This window comes from Triticum urartu, chromosome 5A (assembly GCF_056163025.1).
Source record: "Triticum urartu cultivar PI428250 chromosome 5A, HENAU_Tu73, whole genome shotgun sequence".
NCBI lineage: Eukaryota > Viridiplantae > Streptophyta > Magnoliopsida > Poales > Poaceae > Triticum > Triticum urartu.
This window is the reverse complement of record NC_141877.1, coordinates 499,867,191-499,879,738: the sequence shown is the minus strand read 5'-3', so window position 1 is coordinate 499,879,738 and position 12,548 is coordinate 499,867,191.

Here is a 12,548-nt window from a genome sequence, read left to right as displayed (position 1 = left end):
ATACTGTCGCCATCGGAACCGCTCCCAATCCGGCCATCTTGTAGCTGATAAAGAGATTCGGTTTCTCCGATCGAAGATTCGTCACCGGAACAAACGACGGTCGTGCCGCGAAATTCCGATCCGTCCTCATAACGTCCTCCATGGATAACTCCCACGAAGGCACGCTTCATGGACGGTTTAACCCAGGCGGATCGCGCATGCTGAGCCGTATCGACGAGGTCGGTGCAGATGTCCGGCTCAGGGCCTGGTTCACCGATCTTGCCAATGAAAATGTGAACGCTACCAAAGGGGACCCGGTACCCGTACTCAATTGAGCCGGCCTCGGGGCCCCAGCCTGCGTCGTCAATGTAGAGCTTGCCGCGACGACTCTTAGTCATCCGGCCTACAGCGTAGCCCTCGAGTCCTTCAAAGCAGCCCTCCACGAACCAGAAACCATCGTGCGATAGCCCCACGGTGGGCGCCAACTGTCATGGTTTTGTCACGGCAGATGTCCTAGAGAAAGGACTTAGTCGTGGAGCCATCGCGACGGGTTAGCTTGAAGGGGTTAAAGCGGACACAAGGACGCAAGAGAGTTTATACTAGTTCGGCCCCTTCGATGAAGGTAAAAGCCTATGTCTAGTTGTGATGGAATTGATAGGGTTTCGATGACTAGGGAGCAAACAAGCTTCGCCTATGTCTCAAGTTGTTGTCTGTTGTTCCTAAACCGCCGCCGGGTCGTCCCCTTATATACACAGGTGACACCCGTCGGTTCACAGAGTCCCAACACTGGTTGATATTCGTATCCGGGTTGGTCTCTCCTTATTCTTAACTTATAATACAAGCTTATATACAACTTCCGGTTTACAGCTACAAGTCTTGAATCGGCTACGGGCCTTAGGCCCTCATCTGCCTTCTTGGGCTTTATCACTTCTGGAACTACTGATGAAGTTGACCCGGCCCAGATAGGCCGGTTTACGCCCAGCAGTAATATCCTCAACACCCCCCCTAGGGCGTGCCCCCTATCTCGTGGGCCCCCTGGAGACCCTCCGACGCCAACTCCAACCCTATATATTTGCTTTCGAAGAGAAAAAAACAAGAGAGAAGAAATCATCGCGTTTTACGATACGGAGCCGCCGCCAAGCCCTAAAACCTCTCAGGAGGGCTGATCTGGAGTTCGTTCGGGGCTCCGGAGAGGGGGATTCGTCACCGTCGTCATCATCAACCATCCTCCATCACCAATTTCATGATGCTCACCGCCGTGCGTGAGTAATTCCATCGTAGGATTGCTGGACGGTGATGGGTTGGATGAGATTTATCATGTAATCGAGTTAGTTTTGTTAGGGTTTGATCCCTAGTATCCATTATGTTCCGAGATTGATGTTGCTATGACTTTGCTATGCTTAATGCTTGTCACTAGGGCCCGAGTGCCATGATTTCAGATCTGAACCTATTATGTTTTCATCAATATATGAGAGTTCTACATCCTATCTGCAAGTCTATAGTCACCTACTATGTGTTATGATCCGGCAACCCCGAAGTGACAATATTCAGGACCACTCCCGGTGATGATCGTGGTTTGAGGAGTTCATGTATTCTCTATGTTCTAATGCTTTGTTCCGGTTCTCTATTAAAAGGAGGCCTTAATATCCCTAAGTTTCCAATAGGACTCCGCTGCCACGGGAGGGTAGGACAAAAGATGTCATGCAAGTTCTTTTCCATAAGCACGTATGACTATATACGGAATACATGCCTACATTACATTGATGAATTGGAGCTAGTTCTGTGTCACCCCATGTTATGACTGTTACATGATGAACTGCATCCGACATAATTATCCATCACTGATCCGGTGCCTACGAGTTTTCCATATACTGGTTTATGCTCATTTACTTTCCCGCTGCTACTGTTACAATCACTACAAAATACCAAAAACATTACTTTTGTTGTCTTTACTTTTGTTGCCGCTACTACTACTATCATATTACTTTGCTACTAAACACTTTGCTGCAGATACTAAGTTTCCAGGTGTGCTTGAATTGACAACTCAGCTGCTAATACTTGAGAATATTCTTTGTCTCCCCTTGTGTCGAATCAATAAATTTGGGTTGAATACTCTACCCTCGAAAGTTGTTGCGATCCCCTATACTTGTGGGTTATCAATGCTCCCTCTTCAAGTTCGGGTAGCAACCTACGCTTTGGGAAACTTTTGATTGGGCGCTAGAGTTCGTGTTCCTCGGCTGCCAAGACCATAGTCCATCTATCCGCTAGCAGATCTTGCTCAGCTTGAAGCTGTTGTTGCTTTTTCTTTAGGCTTTTTGTTGTGGCTCTAAGCCGGTGCTTGAAGCGCTCCTCTTTGACGGGATCCTCAGGCACGATAAATTCTTTGTCGCCGAGGCTCACCTCATCTTCGGAGAGAGGCATGTAATTGTCAGCCTCTGATTCTTCGTTTAATGCCTGTTCCTTAGGGCTAGCTTGCCCATCCTCCTGCTCGAAGCCTGGCCGGAGGGGATTGTCTTTGTCTTTGGCACTATTTGGAGCGTTATTGTCTCCTGTGCCGGTATCGCTGTTTTTGCTATGGCGGGGCTTAGAGAGGCGCCGATGACGCTGGTTCTTGGATTGACTCTCGGGGGGATTATCCCCCGTTACCTTATTGCCATCACTTTCTTTGGGGGTGTCCACCATGTATATGTCATACGATGAGGTGGCAGTCCGGGGCCCTGTGGGCGGTGGTTCCTGTTCGTCTCCCGCATTGTCGTCAATACCGTCGATGTCTTCGGAGTCGAAGTCGAGCATGTCGGTTAGGTCATCGACAATGGCTACTAAGTGGGTGGTGGGTGGGTGACGAATTTCTTTGCCGTCCGCTTCGCACTCGAGTCAGACATAGTTTGGCCAAGGGTCTCCTTACAAGGAGAGAGACCATAATGAGTTTGGCACGTCGCCTAGGAGGTGAAGTCAGTATTCGGAGGTGACCGCGGAGGTGAACTGCATGATCGGTGCCCAATCAGATTGGATGGGCACGGACGCGAGCGGTTTGGAGTCTGTGGCCGGGGACGAATCCGAGTGTCCGGCAACACAGGTCTCATAGGAGGTGAAGTCAGTATTCGGCTCTATTGCCGCTGAGTGTGTGGCCTCCGTGGCGGGGTCCATCCACCCGTCCTCGGACGGCGCGATCTGTTCCGGATTGAGGGCCAGAGTAGTTACAGGTGTGATCTCCCGAACACTGTCCCTCGGCAGAGCTAAATCGTGACCATCGTGACTGTGCAGCGCACCTGACATGGGTTCGAATCCGTCGAAAATCAAGTCTCCGCGGATGTTGGTGGTATAGTTCAACCTTCCAAACCTGACCTGATGGCCAGGGGCGTAGCTCTCGATCTGCTCCAGATGGCCAAGCGAGTTGGCCCGCAGTACGAAGCCGCCGAATACGAAGATCTGTCCGGGGAGGAAAACCTCACCCTGGATCGCATCATTGCCAATTATCGAAGGAGCCATCAAGCCTTATGGTGGCGACACAATGGAACTCTCAATGAAAGCACCAATGTCGGTGTCAAAACCGGTGGATCTCGGGTAGGGGGTCCCGAACTGTGTGTCTAAGGCGGATGGTAACAGGAGGCGGGGGACACCATGTTTACCCAGGTTCGGGCCCTCTCGATGGAGGTAATACCCTACTTCCTGCTTGATTGATCTTGATGATATGAGTATTACAAGAGCTGATCTACCACGAGATCCGAGAGGCTAAACCCTAGAAGCTAGGGTATGGTATGATTGTTGTTGTCCTACGGACTAAAACCCTCTGGTTTATATAGACACCGGAGAGGCTAGGGTTACACATAGTCGGTTACAAGGGAGGAGTTCTACATATCTGAATCGCCAAGCCTGCCTTCCACGCAAAAGAGAGTCCCAAACGGACACGGGACGAAGTCTTCAATCTTGTATATTCATAGTCCAATAGTCCGGCCGTCCGAGGACCCCCTAATCCAGGACTCCCTCAGTCATCGGCAACCGCTCGGAGCACCGTTGGAGCCACACAGGACACCCTCTAAGAATTTCTCGTGGTGGGTGTGCTTCTTGCAATGGTAGGGCGCGATCGAAAGGTTGAAGAGACACAAGGGTATGTTAAATGGCCGCTGTAATAAATGGGGGCCGTCTAGCCTATAATAGTCACGTCTTGTCACATCGTTCATAATGGAGGATTCTAGTGCACGCTTGACAACACCGCACAACACGCGTCGGCTCGAAGAGGCGCCAAATGTATCGTCGGTGAGCCTATTCCCGTGCTACCACGCTGTTTACCGCGCAAGCTTCCCGTCCGGCTAGTTTGGCCACACGTCGGCTCGAAGAGGGACAAATCGTGGGCATTTATTGGCAAAAAGCTTTGTAAAAACAAAGTGTGTGGGATGACTTCGGTCATAAGTTTACCCTTGGGTGGTGAGGACAAAGTTACACAGAAGGGTGATGATGGACACTCGAGTGTGATAATTAATTCTACGCTCTACAGTGCACATGGTGGATGAAACCAACTATGTGCAATAATGTCGATGATCACAGTCGAGTTAGCTATACAGCTCATGTGCGGTGATATCGACAAGGTAAACAGGTTCGAGAATGGTTAATAAAATCTAAGACCATTGCATATTAAGGTCAAAATAGTGCTAGCAATATACTAGTCTCATATGATGCCATTTCAACAATTGTACCACAAAAGCTCGAAATGTTACAAGGTCCCAATTCCAGAGTTATATGGCTCAAATTCGAAGATTACAAGGTTCAAACTCATATTAGAAATGAAATTCAGCTCATCAGGTGAAACGCTCGCGCTGGTCCGCTGAACATGGATATCAGAGAGGTTCAAACTAATATCACCTCTTCTAAGTCTGGTTTTGAAACCTCACAATTTTTGCAAAGTGGTCAGCCACTGAGAAGTCATGTATGGGGTTGACATGATGACTTTCGATTACTCTGTCATCTGAAGGTCCAAAATGAAATTCAGCATTTTTTGAGCCTACTCCATTCTTCCGCAAGTATCGGCGCTGATCAACAAACCATTCATTTTTTTTGAAATAAATGTAGGGCAAACCTCATTTCCTTCAGCAACCTTGCTTTGAGAACAAAGAACCTGGCGGATATAATCTCCGGTAAGGTCCCTCGATAGGATTTCAAACTAATTTCTGAGAGATACAGATCTAGGCATTCGACATGATTGTTATATTGTATCACATTATCCGCCACTGGGCCTAATATTATCTGCAAAAGAAGAAAACATGTTAGTTCCTACATGCAGTTTTGAACATTATTACATGCCTATTTGGTTTGTGGGATTTGTAAAATGCACTAACATGCCATCTTCGATCTGACATGATTAACATGGGCATTTGATTACATTCTAGAAAAATGTAGCCTTCTTCACAAGAGGTTGGAGTGGAAGAAAAGTTCCCTAAGAAAACTAGTACAAATGAATCCTCCAAAAGAATCCTTCAGAAATCATAGTACATTGTCATTGTAAACTTGGAAAAAGGTGTCACAAATGGAACTCCCTTATTGTTAAAATTTAATAGGAAATGAACATCACCTCAATATATAGCTTCTTCGGGCACGGAAAGCATCTCAGGAAACTGACAACTTGCTCTAGGTTGGGGCCGATAGATTCTAGTGCCTAGACCTTGACTGTGCGTAGTTTCGGGGTCAAGCTTGTCGGGATCATTTTCTGAATGATAGACGAACAAAGATCTTCAAAATTAGAAATAATGTTAATTTGTAGAAGTAGAGGTAGAAGGCGGCCGTTGTACCTGAACGGTTGTGGATCCAATAACAAGTTCGGAGTAGATAGTAGCCCCTGAGACTCGGGTTGGCTTCCCATGGGAGGTGAACGGAGGATCAAGAAGAAACATTCAAGGACTAATCTGATTAACTTGAACACAGGCTGCTTCCCCCTGGCTACTTCCCAGACTATGGATATTGCTGAGCTGCAACGGAAGCTTGATATGGCCGGGGAGGACATTGTGTTAATCAATGTGCGTCTTAACGAATCGCAAGGTATGTATTCGGGGCAGTCCCTTCACATACATTTTTGTGGCTGCAAATGGCGCCGCCGCCGTTGAAACTCTTCGGGCAGAGCTGGCCCGGGCCAAGGAGCAGGACCGGTGTAGTAATGCGGCTGCCGAAAAGGCATCGGCTGAGTTAGAAGACGAATGAGCTGCTTAGTGTCAGGACGAGGAGAAGATATCCACGATGGCGCTTGAACTAAAAAATGTTGCTAGCCGCTGTGAACTCCTTGAGAAGGAGAATGAAGCCAAAACGGCTGAAGTTGACAAGGCCTTACGAGAGGCGAGAGAAGCGCGGTCTGAATCCAGAGCCGCCCATGAGGAGATCCGGCAAGCTAGGGAGATTGCGGCTGGTGAGCCATTTTTGCTACAGACTAAGTTCGGTGATCCGAACTATGCTCAACTTAACCAATTGTGGAGTTCTCCAGAAGAGTTTTCAGACTTGCCGAAGAGTTCTTCTGATGTGGCACAGTTTTACCAGGCGCGATAGGGGTATGCAACGGAGAAGCTTTTCTGGTCACAATTCAACGCGTCGAAGCGCCCCTGTTGCTAAATGAGCAGATGTCCTAGTGGGCCGAGCTTCATAGGATATCCGATGCTGCCATGAAGAACGTCATAACCTGGTTATGGCGAACTGAGCCTATTCTGAATAGTTACTTCGGCTTGGTGCAACGGCTTGTTGACGCGGTGCCATGTATCAACATTGTGAAGCGGTCGGTGTGCATTGAGGGTGCACGGATGGCCTTTGCCGGAGTCAAGACATTATGGGGGAAGATGAAGGCCATCGATGTTGAAGTGAAGAGTCCACCCAAGGTCAAGGACCACCAAGAACCGGAGCTTTATTTTGAAGAGGTCCTAGTGGCTGCCCGCTTGATAGAGGGTCAGTGCTCGAAAGACATAATGTTCGAGTGAGGTGTATGAGAATTGTATGAGACAATTTTATAATTAATTTGTTTTTATATATTGCTCGAAAGTTTGTGTTCCTCCTATGCGGCCATTTTAATATAATCTAAAAGTTTTCCAATCGTCGGCTTCAGCCCCCTCATGGGAAGTACGGGGGTGTTCGGAAAAGCATTTGATCACTCTTGACCCAACGTCTTTGTCCATGAAGGAGGTGTCAATGCGGCGGACCAGGCAACCAGACTATAGGGCATATAAGGCCAAACTCGCGACCCAAAGTATGCTGCAAAAGATGTTCGGACTTTGTTGGCAACTCAATTGTTCCCGTATGGAGCCCCTGGCAAATTTAAGCCGAGGTATATCTGTGAAACAACCATAGGAGGTGTATTCAATTGCGGAAAGACGCGGATAAATAATACTGGTAATGTGAACTTGGACTTGAGCGATATGCCAAAGATTTTTATATATATATAGGAAAATGGTTGTGTACTCCTGGGAGTACGTACTCCCGCTCTTCATATACCACATAGATGAATCTTTTATACCTTTTTATTATTTTTAATATACTTCATTAGTAATTATTAGATAACCCAAAATGAGTTTCATGAAAAAATTCATGTGAGTCTATGTATTTTTTAAATATTTACGTATATATTGATGTGTTTGTACGTGAAAAGGTACGTCGCAGATGATATTTTTTGAACTAAACTCATATTGGAGTATCTTAGAATATTTAATTAAGTATATAGAGAATAATAAAGAGGTATAATTAATGCATATATGAGGTATATTGAGGATGGGAGTACATACTCCCAAGAGTACAGAAGAGGAGTCTTATATATATATATGTATATATATATATATAAAGGTCATGACCCTTGGGATGAAGGTAGAGGAAAAAAGGCATGTTACAGGCTCGAAAAAGAGTACGGTCTAAAAAAAGTTATTTTGGACCTCCTGTCGCACGTCTGCGCTGCCTTTCGGCGGCGAGGGGAATCCTTAAAGGAAGTAGCCCCGTAGGTGAGTGTATGGATCCGAACTTGGATAGAGTTGGTTCTAGATGTTTCTCCTTTGCGTCACCTGTTTTTAAGAGGTAGAAAGGAAAGTAGATAAAAAATGTTACCGGAGTGCTTGTAGACTTGTCCATATTATGCTTCCGCCAATGCCCATGGTATCTTAAGTGCATAGTTATGTATGCACGGTATAGTTTTAGCGGGTATATGAGATGGGCAACGGAAGCCGAACTACTATTTCTCCTCCGGATTTGATCGATTTCGGGGGGAAATTGCTTTTGGCCCCCGGCACTTGGCTGGTGAACCGCTCCATCGTCCCTATTGCCTGGCGGTCCCCCTTCCCTTGTGTTTGGCGTTGAGCTTGCCGGCCTGCTTGAGGACCCAACAGTTTCTATTGGTATGATTAGCTGGTTTATTGGGGTGGCCGTGAATCTGGTAGGGTCGGTCTAGTATCCTGTCTAGGTTGGATGGTCCATCTCTGTTTGCCTTGAATGGCATTTTCCGTTGACTGGGCTTAGGATTGCTGAATCCGGTGTTGACCGCTGTGTCATGTAATCTTTCATTATCACTGCGACTGTTGTGTTTACTTTGTCGTGGCTTGCCATTGCCGTCTCGGATTTCAGAAGTGCCCGAGTTACTGGCGCTATTGCTTCTACGAGTGAGCCAGCTGTCTTCTCCCGCGCAAAAGCGGGTCATTAGAGCGGTAAGGGCTGTCATGGATCTAGGTCTTTCTTGACTGAGGTGGCGAGCAAGCCATTCATCCCGGACGCTGTGTTAAAGGCCGCAAGGGCTTTCGTGTCCGGACAGTTGACGATTTGGTTCTTGTTAACTAAGAACCTAGTCCAGAGCTTCCTGGCTAACTCTCCAGGCTGTTGGACAATGTGACTTAAGTCATCGACGTCTGGTGGTGGGACATATGTTCCTTGGAAGGTTTCGTGAAAGGCGTCCTCCAAATCATCCCAGTTGCCAATAGAATTTTTGGGCAGACTGTATGACCAGTACTGAGCTGGTCCTTTGAGTTTTAGTGGTAGGTATTTGATGGCATGAAGGTCATCCCCACGGGCCATGTGGATATGGAGGAGGAAGTCCTCGATCCATACCGTGGGATCCGTTGTTCCATCGTATGATTCAATATTCATAGGTTTGAACCCGTCTGGGAATAGATGCTCCATTACTTTGTCTGTGAAGCAAAGAGGGTGTGCGGCGCCTCTATGTTGGGCCACACTGCGACGTACCTCCGATGGAGTCCGTTTGCGGTTTTCGGTCCGGGCGTGGCTAGGTTTGTTACGTCCGAATAGGTGGCCGTCGTCGCGTGTCGAGGTATGTCCTCGCGATCAGTAGGTCGCTCTTGGGTGTCCTGCACTACCACCCAGGTCCTGTTGACGGTCGTGTGCACATCCCCGAGTTATTTTGTTCTTGCCTTTACGACGAGGTGGGGTGGTCTGGTGTTCGGCTTGAGTTGCCGCTTTACCTGGACCAAGTTGTGGTCGAATCGACACTCTGCGCGATAATGGCATGGGCTCGAGTGCCCTAACGTCGCCCTGGGGTAGCAATCTACTCTTCGGGTAGCTTTTGGCCGGGCCACTAACGCCGTATTCTTCAGTGACTAGGACTTCGATCCATCAAACATTGAGCAAATCTTGGTCAGCTTGAAGTTGCTACTGCCTCCTTTCCATGCTCCTTGCAGTGGCTATTAGTTGGCGCTTGAAGCGCTCCTTCTCAAGAGGTTCCTCAGGCACGATGAAATCCTCAGTGCCGAGGCTCACCTCATTGTCCGTGTCAAAACCGGCGGATCTCGGGTAGGGGGTCACGAACTATGCATCTAAGGCTGATGGTAACAGGAGGCGGGGGTCACAATGTTTACCCAGGTTCGGGCCATCTTGATGGAGGTAATACCCTACTTCCTGCTTGATTGATCTTGATGATATGAGTATTACAAAGGTTGATCTACCATGAGATCGTAGAGGCTAAACCCTAGAAGCTAGCCTATGATTATGATTGTTGTTGTCGTACAGACTAAACCCTCCGGTTTATGTACACACCGGAGGGGGCTAGGGTTACACAGAGTCAGTTACAAACAAGGAGATCTACATATCCGAATCGCCAAGCTTGCCTTCCATGTAGAGGCGAGTCCCACCTGAACACGGGACGAAGCCTTAAATCTTGTATCTTCATAGTCCAACAGTCCGGCCAAAGTATATAGTCCGGCTGTCCAAGGACCACCTAATCCAGGACTCCCTCAGTAGCCCCTGAACCAGGCTTCAATGACGATGAGTCTGGCGCGCAGATTGTCTTCGGCATTGCAAGGCGGGTTCCATCTCCGAATACTCCATATAAGATTTTGAACACAAGGATTGCGTCCGGCTCTATAAAACAAATTCCACATACCACTGTAGAGAGCATAATATTCCACAAATCTAATCTGCTGACAACTTTTCATAATGTGACATCCCGCCGTGGTCCGGTCATTACGAACCGTTTTTCCCAGCCTGCCACTGCACGTGTTGCGAAGTGGTTTGATTTGCACGTCTTGTCGAAGCAGAGATCGTGTTCCCCTAATGACGGGATTCTCATCAATACGGATGTGGGTAACCCAATCGTGCTTGTTAGTATGACTCCTCGATTTTAGACAAGTTCCAAACGGCCACGCGGTGGACGCTTGATATTCACCTTCTTTATAAAGGGGCCAAGGCCTGTCCTTTTCTTCTCGCGCTCGATCCTTTCCTTCCCCCACCTCGAGTTCCAACACCCAAGGCTTAGGCAAAGCGCTTCGGACCTTCAACCATGTCCGGATCCAACCTTGAAGGTCGATGGATGGCCTCCTCTGTCACAGAGGAGGACATTAAGAAGCTAAGGGAAGCCAGGTATCTGACCGCCGAAATCCCGCACAGGCTGCCTGCTCAAGGGCAGTTTATCCCCACTCTTGAACCTAATGAGAGTGTCGTATTTGTTTCCCACTTCCTCCGAGGGCTAGGCTTTAGTCTTGATCCCTTTGTTAGAGGTCTTATGTTCTATTACGGGCTCGATTTCCATGATCTAGCTCCAAATTCCATCCTTCACATCTCGTCCTTTATTGTCCGTGTGTGAGGCGTTCCTCCGCATCAGCCCACACATCGTCTTATGGCTCAAGACCTTCAATGTGAAGCTAAAGACGATCGATGGGCGACACACAGAATGCGGAGGTGCCATAATAAGCAAAGGCGCCGATGCTCTATGCCCAAAGGGTTCCTTCCCGGAGGTGTCCAACTTATGGCAGCGGGAGTGGTTTTACATCATAGCTCCCCGAGGTACAAAGTGGGCAGCTGCCGCCACCTTCCGCTCGGGCCCCCCGCCGGAACTGGTGTCATGGGTCAACAAGGGGCTGGACTGGGGGCCAGTTAATGACGTGCTGACATTGTAAAGTCGCATCCGAGATCTCCTCAAGAGGGATGTATGGATTTTTCTTCGGATCACGAATTCTTCGGCGTGACGCTCGAAGAGATGTATGGATTTTTCTTCGGATCACGAATAAAGTTTCCGGACACCACCGAGGATGCGGGTCTCAACTACAACTATCTAGATACCCACATAAGTAATTCTGTGGCCGAACATGCTGTCTTTTTATTTGTCACAACATCATTCAAAAAAAATCGCTCTCGGCCAGGACTGGATAAGAAAGGCGGAGAGGATCAGGTGTTCGGCCCCCCTTCCCGAAGGCTCACCGGATCCCGTACTAGCCAGGATGCTTGAGCATGCACCTTATCAAGTGCCATCAGGGGAAGATAAAGGGAGGAATAAAGAAGCCAAAAGCGGGCTTCACACATTACTCATCCAAATTGAGGGACTAAGTGTCTCCGCGAAGGAGGATAATCGGGGAGAAGAATCTAGAATCCCCTCTCCCCAAGGAAGGAAAAGGACCGCCTCTGATGACTTGGAAACGAAGGTTTCCAAACGAGGGAAGAAAACTTCGCCAGGGGCCCTGCCCCGGAGGGCGTCCTTACCGCACAGCACCCGCAAGGGGGCCAGCCCTCCACCGAGCTATAGGTGAACAAGAGTACTTTGGTAAATATATCCTGCTTTATCTCCGAGGACAATAACCGAAACATATATCTTGCAGTCCGGCTCGTAGCCCTTCTCGACAGAGTTCGTCTTCGGGGGATCTTCTTCCAGAGATGATGGAGAGCGAAACGCCTCCCCTGTCTCCCCGCCTCCTGGGGCGGACGACCCTAAGGTGTCATCACTGAGGATTTCTCCTGATCCGCGAAGGCCAGAAGGTAACCCTTCGGCCACCCGATGTCCGGAGTATTCAGCTCTTAAGGAGAGCAACAGAAAGAGTCCCGGACTGTCCGGTGCACAACCAGACAGACTGATGGGTCTTCTGGAGCAAGCGGCTATCTCATAGGCGCATCGTACTTTAATGGGTACGGTGGTTGAGAGGATTTCATCCGCCAAAAGTGGGTTGCATGAAGCTTTTACGAGCCTGCTAAGAGGCTTTGAGGTACGGACACGCTAGGTGTGCTCTATAATGATAGTAGCCCCTGAGACTCTGGTTGTTGTCCAGAGGCGGCAAACGGAGGATCATAGTCCCAGGTAATGATCGTGCTGCTTTCATGTGCAGGCGGCTGAGGGTCCGGTGGCT